Genomic DNA, 18,232 nt, shown 5'->3' with positions numbered 1-18,232 from the left:
AAATGAAAACGTGGGTAGAGAGGGGGGAGGGAACCATAACCAGAAAGGAAGGGGTGGGTGTGGGAAGAGTTAATGAGGGTAGACTGTAGAGAAACATCAGGAGTGGAGGTTCACAGCCATCTTGAAGCCTTAGAGTGAATAAAGAGATTGAATAAACTCAGTAAGTTGGTTCCACAGGCAAAAGAAAAGAGGAACAAATGAGTGTAGGTGAACAGTGAGCCAGGATTTTGGAAGTTTCATCAGAAGTGGGTTACTGGCAGACCGTGTGCACCCTGCAGAAACCTTGAGTAGGGAAAGGACAGTACAAGGAGAAGGCAGAGTATGCAAGACTAAGAGGTCACTGACCTGTTTTGAAAAGGTCCATATGATCTCGACCATATGAATGTCTCCATAATCTCAAATAGTTTCTCCACAGGAGCATTTCCCCGAATCAAAAGTGCCCACCCTCCTCTCAATCATCATACGAGTACACATTCGGAAAAAATACTTGGCTAATTGAAATTCTCCACTTGCACCAACAGTTGCCAGGAAGTTAAGCAGTGGATAAACGAATCTACATGTGTTCCGTCGGTTTTTGTACAAAAAGCAAAGATCACGGTAGAGCTGATACTAATAAACTAGAAAGTAGAATTTGGTGCGAATACATCAATGGATATGCCTCTGCTCACATTAGATGTCAACCCATTGTTATGTTTTATCTCAATGAAAGGTCACATGAAAAATTAAAGGTCGCTTGAGAGAGAAAGAGAAAGAGAAAGAGAGAGAGAGAGAGAGAGAGAGAGAGAGAGAGAGAGAGAGAGAGAGAGAGAGAGAGAGAGAGAGAGAGAGAGAGAGAGAGAGAGAGAGAGAGAGAGAGAGAGACAGACAGACAGACAGACAGACAGACAGACAGACAGACACATAAGTAGAAGAGAGAAAACATCAATTTTTCTAACTGGAGTTATGGTCTCTTCTTCTTCTTTCGGCTGCTCCCTTTAGGGGTCGCCACAGCGGATCATCCGTATGATCCGCATAGTGATTTGGCACATGTTTTACGCCGGATGCCCTTCCTGCCGCAACCCTGGTCGCCTCTTACGACACAGGGATATGGTACACCTATTTTAACCGGGGTATACACCGGCCCAGTATACTGGTACTCATTTTGCCGACCTCGGAGGGATGACAGGCTGAGTCAACCCCCTGGTGTATTAATTCAGTGGCTCAACGGGGCTTGAACTCAGGACCTTTTGGATCCCAAGCCGCTGCCCTAACCACTGCGCCAACACCAAGCTCAACTAGAGTTATGGTCTGCAAAATGATTTTGAAAGAGCACATGACCTTTGACCTGTTCATTTTAAAATTCATTACAGTCCATACATGTATCAAGTATGCTTGAAATATCTTGAGTGGTTCTTAAGTTGATTTTCAATTAAAGGATATTTGACCTTGGCCTTGGGCCTATTGAACCCAAAATGTAATTAGTTCATCTTCGTGTCACATTATTGTAGTTCTGCCCAAGTTTTGTCCAAATCCCTTCAGTGGTTCACAAGTTTTCACAGGAACAAAAATCTGCTACTTTCAGCTAAAGGTCAAATCACCTTTGACCTTTGACCCAAAAATCCAACCAGTTCACACATTTGTACTGTTTAGTTTTTTTCTTTTTTAATCCCTTTAGCAGTTCACAATTTATTGCGGTACCAAAATCATCACGCACAGATGAACGGACAACCCAAAAACATAATACCTCAAAAAACAGAAAAACAGTAAATCAAAAAAATGCTTCCGAGAAATAATAACGACTGACAAATAAAATGGGCTATCTATTATCATGTACCATGCATGCTTTTATACACAGCGTCAAAGGTGCCGGAGCAGTTTCTTGGCTCGAGTTACATTCATGGGCAGGTCGCCACTCCGACACAGAAGCTAAGCTGTCCAACATGATAAAAGTCATGAGAAAATGGGTTCGGAAGTTCAGATTCCCATGTAGAATCCCATTCAACTCCCATTGAAATAGGATCAATCGGCCTCAAACATTTTGTGAAAAACTTCCATGAGCACAAAAGCTGTACTGACCTTGAATGATTATTTTGGTGCACATAACTCAAGTTGCCCGTGGAACCAGCTTACTTCTCAAGGGTTCAACTCAGGTTAGAGGCTTGCGCAAACAGCTTCCTGCAAATATGGAACATCAGCTGACACATCAATTTGATTTGTTATATAATCAAATAAAAGACCAAGTACTAGAATGGCACTCAGTAGAAGCATACTTCCATCAGGCTGAAGGGTTTACGTTTTGTATCCTACTGAAAGGCCAGATCTGCAACCGGACCGCACCAAAAATCTGACCGACTTGTTATTGTCACCAACCAATCTCATCCACCACGTTTTGTCATAATCCGTCTACAAGTTTTTCAAATAGCATGCTATGCTGTATATCATTTTTAGCCCCATAAAGAATCACTTAAAAATTCTCCTATCTGGATCTGGTTGACAAGTATGTGCCCCCATGTTATACACTGAGCTTCAAATTGTGATTTTTGCCAATTTTGCGACTGAACTTTTGAATGCGACGGTCTTGGCAATACGGATTCAAAATTATTAAAAGTTTGGTGTCTCAATGACTCTTTGGATTAGTGAATTACCACATGGTAAAAAATAGGTGGTAATTCCAGCGACAATATTATGCTACATTGGTGCTGCAACCAGGATATTTCCAGAAAATGATCGTTATTGCTGTAAATATTATTGTTTCGAAAGCATGATTAACTAGGACACTCGGTATAGCGCATACCTCCAGCACGTAATGCCTGATCCACGAGAACATTTCGAGCCCAATACATTTTTGAAATATCATGCTATATACAGTACTTCATCGTTTTTGGTCCTATCTCTCAATGGTGAACAATGACTTTTTAAAAATTAAATAATTTTCGTATCCAGATCCGGATCCGGATCTTCACCAAAATCTAATCATTTCGTCCTTGTCACACACTGAAGCTGTCCCCATAATTTCATCCGGATCCTTTCACAACTTTTCGAGATATCCTGTACACAGAGAAACAGACAGAAAGGGGTGAAAACATGACCTCCTTAACCTTCGGTGACGGAGGTAATAATGACCAGAAAATGAATATTGTCACCCCCTCCCCCACGATACCTTATTGGTTTGGAAGCAGCATGTATGACCACAATATCCAAGCAGCAGTATAACTGGAACTGGATAGACAGGCCATATCAAATAATATACCACTTCACGACTTACAAATACCACTTGATAACGTTCACTTACACTAGAGAACAAATACTAATTTGTTTTGGTCATTTTGGTAACTAAAGTAGTGTAGGTTTGTATCATTATGCCTAAATCGATTATCGTTTGTTTCTCCAGGTAAGATGTTGTAGGTGGTGATGGTGGTTGTGATTTTGGTGGTGAATCAAAAGCAGTGGCAGAACAGTTATTCTTCAAGCAGACAGAGCACTATTCGGTCGCATTATTGTGATGACACAAGGTCTTACTCTTCAGACGGCAGAGGTACTCTCATCCATTGGGCCCCTTACCATCGGCATTGGCAACCACAGAATGAATCCTTTGAAAAACCAACAAGGCTACTCGAGCTACAGCATTGCAGAAGAATGTAGCCCCAACTGGCAGAATGCCTGAACATTCTGCAACTGTCATTGATGGAATGAATCTCATTCAGAAGGTGAAAGGTGATCAAGCCAACTTTGGCAAGGGGAGAAGAATTGGGACTTGGGCTGAAGAGTATCACAGCATCAAATTTTGAAGGCAATGGAGAAAGTTTATTTTCCATGTCGGGAACAAATCAAGCCTCATTTCGTTTCTGGTCAAATGAATGGATAAAGGCCGGGTACGCCAATCGACTCCAGGGAAAAGTTCTCTTTGTGACATCTGAAAACAGATGCCACCAAATCACCTCTGGTGGTAGCCAGGAGGAATCTGCCCTGAAGAGCACACATGAGGAAGCAGATGGTCGTTTGTTCCTCCATGGTGCACATGCTGCTGCATATGGATACCCATCAGTGTTGATAAGCTCAGACGACACTGATGTATTCATCATGTGTTTGGCATTTCAGGATAACATATAGGCCACATTCATCCAGAAATGTGGCACTAAAGCACGTGCCAGAGTACGAGACATCGGGAAAATAGCAAAGTCAAGTTGGTACACATTTCTCGGGCTCTCATTGGCATGCATGCCAATACAGGATGTGACAGTCAGCACGTTTGCGAGCAAAGGGAAACTAAGTGCACTCAAAATCATCGGTGCCAACAACGGGATACAAAACACCTTTGCCCAGATGGGAAAGGAATGGGACGTTATTGACAAGTTGATAGATAAGTTGGAGAAATCCACGTGCCTCCTGTATGGAGCTAAATCTGGTGCAACAAAAGTTAATGATTTGAGATATCACCGTCGATGACAAAAAAAGGCAAGATCGAGTCACCAACTGCCACCTTGTAAAGATTGTTGATGCAAGCATGCACAATGGGCCAACTATCAAGCTGCCGTCTGGAAGAGGAGTCTGCAGAAAAACCCAGAGGCACCTATTCCCATCGGGAGAGGTTGGTGCTGGGAAACCCAGGATGGACATGTACAGCTGGCAGTAGACTGGATGTACAGACAACCCTACATCTCAAGCTGTGCTAGAGCTACTGGCTTGTACCTGTCCCAAAAGCTCCAAGCTTCCCAAATGTATATGCATGGCCAGTGGCCTCAATGCACAGATATGTGCAAACTCAGTACCTGTGACTATCAGCGAACATCTGTCGAGAGTGATGACAGTACTGGTAAAGATGAACCATGTGATGATGAGGACAATGACTTCTGAGCCATTCCTTGAAGTATATCTCGACCAATTTGCATTGACTATACTACACACATAATATATGATTTATAGTTTGAGTTCACAATACCTTCTGTGACTTGTGTCTATTCATGTGTTGTGTTGAACAGATATATTACTGTACGAACAGATATAAGTACTGAAATCAGGATAAACGTCACGTTTACATGTACATATATTGCTGTGGTGCCGGGTTCGGTGGCGAGGACGACCGCGAGATGGAGCAGTTGGGCCGTCTCCAACCGAACACCGGAATTGAAGGTCTTAACCTCCGGATAACTCCGAAGGTCACGGGTCCCTTAGTGGACCGTGGACGCCAATATTTTGATGGCGTGGGGTAGGGTTATTTGTCTAATTCCAATTTACCTAAGTACCCACGCCGTCTAACTACCTGGGAAGCCACACCTCGGCCGACTTTGTCCAAACCAAGTCGCTGTTCCGACTCGGATCCAGCGTAACCAAGCAGGGATTACCAAAGCCTGCCGGACCAAATGAACAGTTTTCGGCACAAACGGCCTCCCTATTTCTCAAGCCCGAACCATGCCAGGCCAATGAAAGAAACCACTGACAACGAACTGGTACATTTAACAAAGGTTTATTTACAGTAATCGGGAAGGGAGACACAGAGCAGACTTAATCACGAATATACAGGCAATGTACAATGAGCAATCAACACTTATACAATTTCTATTTATAGGACGGCGCCACCACAGACACACACACACACCAAAAGAAAATGGACCCGGATTGTCTTTATTTCGACCCTCTCAGCCAAGGAGATAGACAGGCTGGAGGTCAGATTTTGGTCGGTACCTGGCCGCCCCGTGCGGTTTGGCCCGCGACTGCAGGTGTGAAACTCGGGGTCGTCGGCGAGACCAGACACGGTATAGCGGGGTTCAGGCAGGGGCCAGGGCCGCTCCTCACAGAGGGCCAGCGGAGATTCCCGGCTCGGACTCCGGGTTATTGCTCGACAAAATGAGAGATGGAAGTCAACGGCTGTGGAATAGTCAGAGGACCAGCTTGAGACACGGCAACGATGACCACCAACGACGCACACCAAGAGCAATGGCGACTCCTTTCTTCTCCGACAATTCCATCCCAACTCCAGGGAACACTAAGGGAAGCCTGGCGATTCTTATCCCTCCCCCGGGTGGGGTGGGGTCATCGGTCCCCCTGAGGTAATCTTTGCCCTGATTGGACAGGGTTTCGTGGGGTGATATCTGTCCCCCTCTGATTGGACAGGGTGAAAACCCTGCCTTTCTGAGGCGGAGTCGGAGCTCTGAGGTAATCTTTGACCTGATTGGACAGGGTTTCGTGGGGTGATGTGCTGGCCATCCGTGATTGGACAGGGGGGAACCCCCCTCCTTTCCTGGGCGGAGTCAGTGTTCTGAGGTGAGGAAATCTCCGCCCACGTCCGTGGTCGAACGCACGTGGGCAATGGCGTCGATGGTGCGAAGAAGTGAAGGATTGATTTGTTGGCGTTGTGTATTGCAAAAATCTAACTAGAAAGAAACTTCGCAGCGCACACATGTAATTCCCTTTAGACATAGGGAGGAATCTAACTATACACGTACTTATTGAAATAACTGAACTGCAGGGACTCTGGCTGTTGTGTGCAAATGGCTTCCAGATTCGTAACAATATTACTATTCAATCGATGCTTCTGCAAGAAATAGTGTAACTGGAAGAAATAGTAGAAATAGTGTATGAATCCACGATATGTCTTAAAATATATATTTAATCCAAAAGGAATTTGTGTATTATTTACCTCTTACAATATCATTCCCTGGCACGAATTAATAAAACAACAAGCATGATAAGTGTGAGTTATTTGCACATAGTGTGGACACACACAAATTGATTGTCATTTTCTCGAAATATGCTGGCCACAACACCAATGTCGCATAATATTGTGGTTGGAATTACCACCTTTGTGTACTAGATGGTAACTAACTAGTCCAAAGAGTCATTGGGTCCCCAAACTTTTAATAATTTTTAATCAATATTGCCAGGAGCGTTACATTCCAATTCCAGTCCCAAAATTGGCGAGAATCATAATTTGAGGGTCAGTGCATAAAATGTGGCACGTACTTGTCAACATATGTCAGATAAGATTGTAAATGGTATCAAAATGATGGGAAAAGGCTCCTGAGACAAATTATTACTGAATTATGCTATTTGGGTGCATGATGTCTTTGTTTAATGAAATATAAAATTATATGATTGAGCAAGAAGGGCACTCTTTGATGTCGCGACGTCACCAGATATGCCATCATTACACATATTTGTCCCAATTTTGATTTAAATCCCTGAACCCAGATTTAAAATATTCAATAATTCTGGCTGCCAGACCTTGCATCCGATCATGTTGAAATTTAAACCATAAATTCCTCATGACTACTGCATCACAACTGTGACGTTTTACGTCAATTGATAAAGCGGTTCAAGAGAAAAACATTTTAAGATTGTCATTCCATCCAATATAGCTGTGTCAGTTAAAAGCTCTATGTTGTAAATGTAAACATTTGTAAATGCCTGTAAATGAATGATTAAAATTGACGGTTACATGTTATAAGTTTCGTTTAGCACTGATCGGTAAATTGTACCATAAACTGTGTGATGTAATGATCTAATTTTGACTGTAGATGGTAGTATTGTACTGTAAACTGCCTGGTGAGATCTCAGATGAAACTTCCAGTATGGACAAGGATCGCATTTGCTGGAATGCATGTGATTGTTCTGTGTTACCAAATAAACCCGCAAGAGGAAGGTGTCGAGAGAGATTGGTGACATGTGACGAGCTGTGTGTTTTAATTGTCCCTGTGCTCAATTTAACTCTGAGTGAATGAGGCGTTAATGTCCAGAGTGGTTGTAAACAGGTGGAGCTGATCATAATCAGGTTGTTTAGAGCTCATTAAGATTGTGTATCTGGAAATAATTCCTTTGAGCTCTCTAAATAAACCTACATGGGCCATCGTACGAGAGGACGGCGCGACGGGAATCGATGGATCGACAGTCCTGAAGGACGAGGTGCACCCCAGTAGATGCTAAATGGGGTTTCTGGGACGCCCATTCAAATGAATGGGGGGAAAGGGAAAAACTTTCTGACTCAAGTCCAAAATCGGAGACTGATTTTCTCCCCACCTATCCCCTTCCCTCCCATAGAAGCAAATGTAAAATTGAGACGATGAAAGATTGAGACTTAATAATTAAAGCACTTCTTCCCTTTTATATTTTCATTCCACTCAAACAGCGAACCAACGAATATTTGCCCATGTTCTACTTTAGAGAATAACTTCATTTTCTTAGAACATTCATTTCCATCGAGTATATTCACTTTATCTCTTCAAGCAGGAAAGAAAGGGAAGTTCACTATTCCTCCTTCGGTTTTGTAAAATGGGGAAGTGCCTTTAAGAGCACAGTCATGCTGTGAAAATGAGGAAGTATTCTGTGCCCATGTCTCTCATGGTTAGATCTTAAATCATCAGAACACGAACAGAACAAAGTTTAGCTTAAAACAGCTTTTAAACTTAGGTTTTCTCAAAATCATTCAAAGCAAGCTGTTTCATTTTCGTGTTAAAATGAGTCAGTCTGGAGTCAGCCAAGCTGCCTCGCCCGAACCAAGCCAAAAAATTCGAAGTCATTTCCTATGTGGGACACACCCTGAAAACCCCATTGTTGTGTAATCTCCCATGACGTCATCGACAGGAGGCTATTTAAACCAACTTGTGTGCCGAGTGTGTTTTATTTCGAATATGGAGCGTTCAGATTATTACTACAACCTTGCGGATCAATCGTTTTCACAAGATGACAGGTGAGATCCTTAACCCAATTCATTATTTGTTGTTTTATACAGAATTAAATCACTATACAACCAATAATTATTGTGTCTTTTTCTAACAGGTTGTCCCCAATAAGAACATCGTTGATAACTGATCGAGAACAGGAGGCCTTTGAATTACACGATGAGTGGCTAAAAATGAATGACTTCCTTGAAGACATTCGATCGTTCAGAAGAGAATTGAATGACATTTTTGTTGGCTGGCAAGAAGTTCTCTCATGTCCTCTGACCTTGAATGAGTCGAGTCAAAGGTGAGAAATTATCCGTGTGTGTGTGTGTGTGTGTGTGTGTGTGTGTGTGTGTGTGTGTGTGTGTGTGTGTGTGTGTGTGTGTGTGTGTGTGTGTGTGTGTGAGAGAGAGAGAGGGCCGGATTTAGACATGTGGTGGCTCCTGGGCAGCCTTCATTAATGGAGACCCACCTTACCTTAGAATACTAAAATGGTGACAAGACATATTTACAGTCATCCATAAAGTATATTTTTCAAGAACAAAGAATTTGAACTTCTATATAAAATAGAGAATGAGATAAGATGAATATCTTATATCTGTTCCACTAACTACCAACTACCATTCAGGCACTCACAAATACATTTTCCTAACAATTTTTTTTCATGAAATATGTGGAGGCCCCCTGTTTGTGGAGGCCCCTGGGCAACTGCCCAGCTTGCCCATGTCTCAATCCGGCCCTGGTGTGTGTGTATCTCTGTCTCTGTCTTTGACTCATTATTATTATTATTATTATTATTATTATTATTATTATTATTTGCAGTTTAAACACCTGTCTGCATGAACCAAACACAACTTAATCTTCTGGAGTAATCTGACACGACACTATCTTCTGGAGGTAAATGTTATATTTATTATTTTATTAATACTAGTGCGGGCCCGTAGGTGCATGCCAGTATGTGCAGCTTCGTTTCTTCGCTCTCGTAAACGACGACTGGATTGGGGCATTGTTTCAATTAGATCGGACCAACCGTATCAGAAATGGCCATAACTTGGGAAACACCTGGGAAACATACTCAGGTCCCCAGCGTCAATTGTGACATCATATCAAACGAAGCAGAAGAAGAAGAATTGTGACGCCCCCTCTCTCTCCCCCCCCTCTCTCTCCCCTCTCTCTCCCCCTCACTTTCCCCCCTCTCTCACCCCTAGTATCGCCCCTCCTCTCTCCCCCTCCCCCTCCTCTCTCCCCCTCCTCTCTCACTCCTCTCTCTGTAAATGTATTCACAAATGTCTACCGAGCACAACAATTAATTCAAACCTTGGGAAAAACAGCTTTCAAACCCTTGGGAAACGGCTGTTTCCCTTGGGAAAATTCAAACCTTGGGATTAATTAATAATTTGAACAATTAATTCAAACCTTGGGAAAAAACAGCTTTCAACCCTTGGGAAACACTTGGGAAACAGCTGAAACGAATGAAGAACGATATCAAACCTTGAAAAGGCACATACTCAGGTCCCCAGCATCGATTGTGACGTCATACCAAACGAAGAAGAAGAAGAAGAATTGTGACGTCAATCGTGTTTAAAAAAATAAAATAAACATTAATTGTGACGTCATTCGTGATGTCATAACACCATGTTCTGTCATTGGTTGACAGACGTTATTGGTCATTATTGGTTGACAGACAATATATCGATCGTTATTGGTTGACACACATTGGCCATTGTATCACGTTATTCTTTTTATTACTGCCAATTATTGTGCTATTATTAATATTATTATTAATCTGCTGTTATCATTATTCTGAGATATCTTTGGGGAAAAAATGGCATGATAAGGTGGAACGACACTTCAACTGCGATATATACACCTTTCCAACACTGAAAAAAGCAATAAAATGGCCGTAACTTCGGAACCGCTCGTCCGATTGATATCAAACCTTTAAAAGGCACATCGGCGCGTCCCCGGCAATATTCCTGGAAAATTTCAATCCGATCGGACCGGCGGTTGTCGAGAAATGGCGGTCGCAGACAGACACACACACACACACACACACTCACACACATTGCTGGAATTATAGATAGATATTATAATCATCTTGATATCCCCTAATTGTTCTTCACTCTTTGTTTTGAACAGAATATGTTGATCGAGTTTCAAAACCAAAACAAGCCATCAGACTGCTGCGAAAGAAGATTTTGTTCAATGTCATTACTTTTGTTTAATTATAAATGCTTTCCTTATAATTATCTGATTTTGAAATACAAGAAAAGAATAAAGATGTAAAAGGGGGGGGGTAGGTGCACTCCCCCCCACGTACCCACCACCCCCCTCATCCCTCTCCCCTCCCCTTCCCGTGTGTGTGTGGGGAAGGATGGGGGGTGGGATGAAGAGGGTGGTGGGACAAAGGTGGGGCACAAAGGGGGGTGGGGCTTGTGTGAGTGGGTGGGGCTTGTGCGGGTGGAGCTTATGTTGGTGGGTGGGGCTTGTGTGGGTGGGGTTTGCGTGGATGTGGCTTATGTGGGTGGGGCTTGTGTGGATGTGGCTTGTGTGGGTGGAGCAATTTTTTAATTAAATAAACATGTTGTGTGTGTGAACTAATAAACTAATCACTAATTATGTGGATATGATGGATGTGGATGTGGCTTTTGTGAGTCGGGCTTGTGTGGATGTGGCTTTTGTGAGTGGGGTTTGCGTGGATGTGGCGTATGTGGGTGGGGCTTGTGTGGATGTGGCTTGTGTGGGCAGAGTCAAAAAGGGGTGGAGTTACAAAAGGGGCAGTCAAAACAAATTCCCCCATTTATCTTTGTCTTTTGTAATTCCTGTGAATAAAATGAACCTAAAATCTCTTCCCCCTTTAAAGCACATAATTTGTAAGTCCAAGTAACTGTACCGATGACATCAACAATTGAAAAAAATTCATTTGTCCATCGCTTGGTATAACCTTTTTCAAAATGAGATTTCCACCTGTATATTCTTACAATATCACCAACATTGAACTTAGGTTTTCTGGCATTAATCTCTTTTTCATAGTTTAATTTTGTAAATGTATCTGATGGTTTAATTTTCGTTGAGGTATGAATTGTATTATTGTACTTATCAACAATGTCCTGAATTAAAGATAACCATTGTTGAGAACCGAGTTGAGTGAATTTTTTATATAGTCTCTCTTTTAAAGTGCGATTAAAGCACTCAATAACAACCGCTTTTCCTTCATTAAAGGTACTGTATAATGTAATGTTATTTTAAAGAAAATTCAGAAATGTTTTGTTGTGGAACTCTGGACCCTCATCAGTCCACAATTTTTAAGGTTTTCTCTTGCTTTTATTCAATATCTGTTGGAAAGCTAACAAAAGAGTATTACCTGTTTTGTTTTTCAATGGAACAACCCACGCATATCTACTCCTCAAATCAATAACGGCTAAAGCATGCTTGTACCCCTTATCATAATTGAGTTCAGTTAAATCAGTAGACCAGATATAATCAACTTCCTTGGAATAAACCTTCCTTCTATGAAACTGTGATTATTGGTTTATGTAATTTATCAGCAAATTGCTCTTCAATCTTAATGACATCATTTGAGCCTATAAGTTTTTTGAATTTCCAAGCCCAAGTTGCAATTTAGCACTGATCATCTTCTTCACGATGAACCGATCAACTTTTTCTCTCAAAGTTGGATTTTGTATCAGAGACAAATTATACAACATTTCTCTATCGGCTTCATGTTTTTCTTCCAACGTTGTGCTATTTCCATAATCAACATCGTGCCTCATGCACACTTCATCAACCCTATTGATAGGTTTGCTCCACGGTTTAGGATTGTCAGCCTCATCTAATCTTTTATTCAAGTTTGTGCCTGGACCACAGAAAGAATACCCTGGTAGATGTAATTCCCCTGGTATTCCAGTTGTTGTAAATTTACTTCCTGATAAAAACTTTTGTATATCTCCCCCTAGTTTGTGTTTGGTGAATTTACTCTTTTTTGAGCCACACACCGAACATGTACCTTTTTGTATAACCCTATTATTTTTACTTTTAACAAACGAGATATTTTTACTCTTGGTTTTCTTTTTACATTTTAGACAGTAACTCATTTATTTATGTGAAAAATTCCTACAGAGTGCGAAAATCTTTTTTAGTTTCCAACATGCACATTTTAGTCAAAATTTTTAAAGCATAAAGCATCCTGAGAAATGTCTTCACTCTCTCCTCCATTTATTTAAGAAAAAAATGTAAAACTTTAATCAAAGTCAATCACACCAACATCATCAATAATATAATCTTTTCCTTTTCTCTTCTTCATCTCCACTTTCTCGTTTAAATATTCTCTCTGAAACCGATGTTAATCATCTTGATGCATATATTTCTAATAGACTTGCTAATTCTTTGTTTTCCTCCTCGGTGCATTGAGATTTATATATTTTCTGTAATACCCCCAATCTTTTTATAATCTCACTGGTTTCCATATTTTTATATTTCTTTATTCTCTCTTTCCTCCCTCTCCCTCTCCTTCTCTCTCTCTCTTCTCCCTCTCGTTTCTCAGTTTCTTCAACTCCTTCCTCATCCCTTACTATTCCTGAACCACTTCCACCCCAAACAATATCATACATATATTAATCTCTATTTCTTGATATTCCTGCATCCAAAATAATTTTTTCACAACAGGAAACCAATAAAATTTCTTCTGATTTTCCAAAAGAGCCTTGCGTTTTCTTAGCTTTAAAATTCTTTCATTATTTAACATTTTCGTTAAATCCAAAGTTGTTGGTTTATTAACATCAGTATAAAGCCAATCTTTTATTGAAAATACCTCATTCTTATGTTGTAGAACATATTTATTAAAATACCGAATACCCTTTTCTTGAAGGTATGCTTTTACACAGAAATGATAATTTTCTTGAAGCCTTCTTGCTGTCATTTATGTATCAGATAGATATGACAGATTAATATAATGACAGGAAATACCTCCCCATCTTCCCATAGTTAAATGAGTTTGTATTCCCTTACTTATTATATATAATCCTGTTCTTTGTGTTTTCATGATATCAACTATGGCAAAACCATTATTGATTTTATCCTTATTAAATTCTTTTATTTGTTGTTTGCAAATCGTGCTTCCACAAAACTCATTCTCAGCACCAAGTGGATAATATTTTTCCTTACGAGACTGATTTAATTGTTCCAAGTCTTCTAGGTTAATTTTAAATGACCAATTATACCCTAAATCAATCATATCATATCCCGATTGTTCTATTCTCATACAAACGATACGCCCTTCTTTATAACATTTTATTTTAATTGGAACTGTGAATTCTGTATGACCCGGAGATAAAATCAGCACTTCTGTATCTTTGGAATACACGGCCATTTTATTTAATGATATATATTGTGATAAATCACTTAACCTCAACAAGTCATTCGCGTCAATCGGGCTTGGATAGTTTATTTATTTATAAGCATTTTTGATGTTAATATTTTTTGCTATACTATATTTCTGTCATGAGCCTGTGCCTTTGTGTAATAATTTGATAAATCAATATCCAGTTCTTGGGATACACCAAAGATAGACTCATCAATGCTCATTTATTTTTTCGAAAGATATAATCCATTACCCCTTTTAGTTAATTCTACACCTGCTTGTGCGATAGAAGAAAGCATATCTCCAACTAACAATCTCGCTTTATCAGGCAGACTTTCAAGTTTTTCAGCAAAATCTACAATTACACCACTTCCACGAATTTGTTTCTCCAAATCTTTGTTGTCTTTCCAATTATTTTTAAGCCCAGAGTTGAGCCTTCCTTTCGTTGGCAGTTTTCACCGCTGCTGAAATACCACCCGTAAATGCTCCAGCCACACTTAAACCAGAAAATAAAGGAATTAGAAATGGGAGAAATCCTCCACTCATCTCTCTTATTGAATATTTCTTCAACGTTCATTTTGACATTTTAATTTTAAGTGAGCCAGTATCGTTCAAGATTTTCACCTGTTCTCTTGTGAGCAAAACAGGCTTGGAGCATGGTATTGTGTACACTGTGGTCCTAAATGAGGAGAAAGCTTAGAAATAGAACCAAATTTTAATAAGATAAACAATCTTAATATTATATAATGCCCAAGTAACTGTGCTTTCAGAAAATGTATACTTTGCTATGGGTCCTACAGATATAGTTGCTTACAAAGCATTGTTTTTTATCCAAACACAGGCTATCAAAAATGTTTGGAAGTATGTAACAAATTGCATTTACCAAGCTGCTACAAAATTACTGGTAGCTATAAGCTTGATTTTATAACCATAGAATAAGTTTACCAAGATGGCCCTTTGATATAATAATCAATACCATAGGCCAGTTTGTGTTCAGTATACAGAACATCAAAGGTCGTTAGGAAGTACATAACGTTTTTAAGAAATCTGCACTTTTAATCCGAAGATGTTAGTTTGGTCAGAGCTTTGACCCTGTCAGAGCAATAGAAAGAGGAAGAATTAAGCTCTGCCCAAATAGATTCTGAATCCCCATGATGTTGGCCAACAAATGATATGCAAAACTTAATCATAAAATGACTTTCATTTTTTGGTCCCCCGTGTCCTAAATGTGTACATAATACCTTGCTACAAGCCAACATCAATTCTTACTGCCCCTTTTCTCTGAATTGTATTTATGTTAATCATACAAGGCTTTTGATTTTTAATACAAAGCTGTAATACGTAAAACCTGTGCCAAATCAGTATGCGGATCATAACGGATGATCCGCTGTGGTACCCCTAACGGGAGCAGCCGAAAGACGAACAACAACATTTTGCGAATGTAAGTTCCATGCTTGCCCTAGCAACTTCATGTGTGTGAACAAATGTGTAATGTATAAATGCTTAACCCCTCTCTACACTCTATGAATAAGCTTCTTCTGTTGAAGCAAAAGTCAATAGAGAACCACTCATGAAGGAGGGCATTCAGTTTTGGCAGTGAAGGGATTAAAATGACCCAGCAGTTACCTCCACAGAACCATGCTCTCATCATCACTGTCAACATGCTGATGGCACAGAGACACTAACACAGCTAACTAGCACCTCAAAGTAACGCATTTTATTGAAGAAGATTATGAGATGTGGTGAAATCTGGGTCGATCATTTCATACCAGAGTCAAAGCAAGCCGGCAAGGAGTGGAAACATTCTTTGACCCCAAGAAAAAAAATGATATTCAGCCATCACCTGGAAAGCATATGACGATACGCAACTTTCAAAATGATGTAATCCATCCTTGAAGACTCGGCGCACATGTGCGGAAATCCCAAGTAATGAGGATGGTCGGGGTGGCCGGATGTCTATCATGTGTACCAGATAAGGTTTATAGCATGAAATGGCTCACAGTGCTTTGAAAGAAGTCGAAAATACTATGAAACGTACCAGAAAGAAAGGGATGTGCCTCTGCACAACAAAATAATTGGAGAACTTTCTCATCAACCCATCTAATAAGTTGATATCTTGCAACCTGTAATGTAAAAACTCCACACAATACAGGCCCGTGAAAGGCCCGAAGGTTCAGAGACGACAACGTTCAACCCAAACCTTCGTGCTTCTTCTTTACACTGATGGGAAGGTCATATCTGGGGATAGTCAATGCACTGGGTAAGTTTAAAATGATGGTATTTACTATTAATCATGTTTGGGAGGAGGGTGGTGGAAGTGGGAGTTTTGTGGGCTGTGAGTGCCGATATTAATGCATGTTTTTGTGTTTGGTTCCAGGACCATGAAATAATTTATACTGGATTTTTGCATCCATTGGTGAAAGGAGAACTGTGTGTGTGAGAGTGTGTGTGTGTGTGTGTGTGTGTGTGTGTGTGTGTGTGTGTGTGTGTGTGTGTGTGTGTGTGTGTGTGTGTGTGTGTGTGTGTGTGTGTGTGTGTGTGTGTGTGTGTGTGTGTGTGTGTGTGAGAGTGTGGGTGTGTGGCAGAGAGAGACAGAGAGAGACCGAGTCCATTCGTCACGCTTTATTCTGCCCAGGTTCCTTCTTTCGTGGAATAACAAAAATGGTACAATAAAAGGTAATAATTGATTTACCTGGAGTGAAAATTCGTGTCCATTTGAATCATTATAAGATGCGTGTTTTAAAAACCAGTCTTTCCGGATGGAAGAATCCGAAGCAGGACCTGGAACTTTCATATAGTTATTCCAAAGGAACGACAGCAGGAACCCTTTTGAATGAAACATGATGGACACAGAAGGAGCATACAAAATTGTCTTTTGTAATAATACTTACTGAAGAAATACAAAAGTATATAACACAGTAGAACACGGAAGGAGCATGCAAAGAACAACCACAGCAACAACAACAACTTACTATGTGTTTATCATTTTTTGGTGTGTTTCACTTCATTAAACATCTGCATTGAGACACAGATAGACATCACATGCAATATGTTTGTAAAGTGCAACATGCTGTCTTTTGATGAAACCAGTCAGCAAAGCATCAGGTAGGCACGGCTAGTAACTAATGAATCTATGCAGAATTTCTTGAACGTGGGTGGGGAAACCTCAATTTACACAGTACTAAAGTGACTTCTTACTCATTGAATGAAGATAAGTAATATGCAGATGATGGCCATGTATGTCACAAGGTGTAACGTGATCAAATGATCATGCTTGCTTCCACACAGCGAATGTGAAGATGATTACTCATGCACAGATAATGCATGGGTTAAGTTCTAAATCATCCTCCACACCGGTTATATGTCACCTTATGATATTAATCTCTTTGGACCACTCAAAGAACATTCGAGTGGGGCAACTTAGCATAAAAATTGTGCATTTTATGAGGAAAGCACCAAATTTGGCACACTAGTAGCCTATCATATTATGAACAGATTTGGATATTGGGCCATCTCAAATTCAGCCGCTGATGAGCTGTGGCAGCCATTTTCCACTGCCATCAAAAATTTTGAGATGGCCCAATATCCAAATCTGTTCATAATATGATAGGCTACTAGTGTGCCAAATTTGGTGCTTTCCTCACAAATGCACAATAGTTATGCTATATTTAGCTACGTTGCCCCACTATTCAGATAGCATTAAGTTTATGAATGATGAAGATGTCAGAGCACAAGTCCTGATTACAGCAATGTAATCTACCCAACTACCCAACTCATCTACCAAGTTTTGTTATAACCCATCCATAACTTTTTGAAATACCGTGCTCTATATAGTTTTTGTCCCGATCTCTCATTTGTGAAAAATCACTTTAAAAGTTCTGGTATCCAGATCTGGATCCTCACCAAAATCTAATCAATTCTTTATTGTAACAAAACCAACCCATGCACCAAGTTTTGTCCGAATCCGTCGATAACTTTTTGAGATATCCTGCTCACAGACAAACAGGGGTGAATACATAACCTCCATCCACCTTTGGTGGCCAAGGTAATGAGGATTAATTTCTTGAACGGCAAGATCTTGCTCACACACCCAAACCCTTTAAAAAAAACTCCTCCATGAAACAAATTAATTTGTGTTTTGCAGATATAACACACATGTGGCTTATCACAATGATCTTCCATATAATCTCACTGCCATGACTCAATTTAACCTCATCGATCCTTTTGGAAAGAATGG

The 18,232-nt window shown here is 40.3% G+C and overlaps 1 protein-coding gene across 1 annotated transcript in view; it reads left to right on the top strand.

The window, feature by feature from the left end:
• Positions 1–18,232, top strand: part of LOC147033204 (caveolin-3-like) — a 42,471-nt gene that overhangs the window by 1,292 nt on the left and 22,947 nt on the right. The gene's annotated exons all lie outside the window — the stretch shown is intronic.

Source organism: Eptatretus burgeri, chromosome 2 (genome assembly GCF_056783735.1).
Source record: "Eptatretus burgeri isolate ZD-2024b chromosome 2, Ebu_testis_v1, whole genome shotgun sequence".
Taxonomy (NCBI): domain Eukaryota; kingdom Metazoa; phylum Chordata; class Myxini; order Myxiniformes; family Myxinidae; genus Eptatretus; species Eptatretus burgeri.
This window is presented reverse-complemented; position numbering and strand designations above follow the sequence as displayed.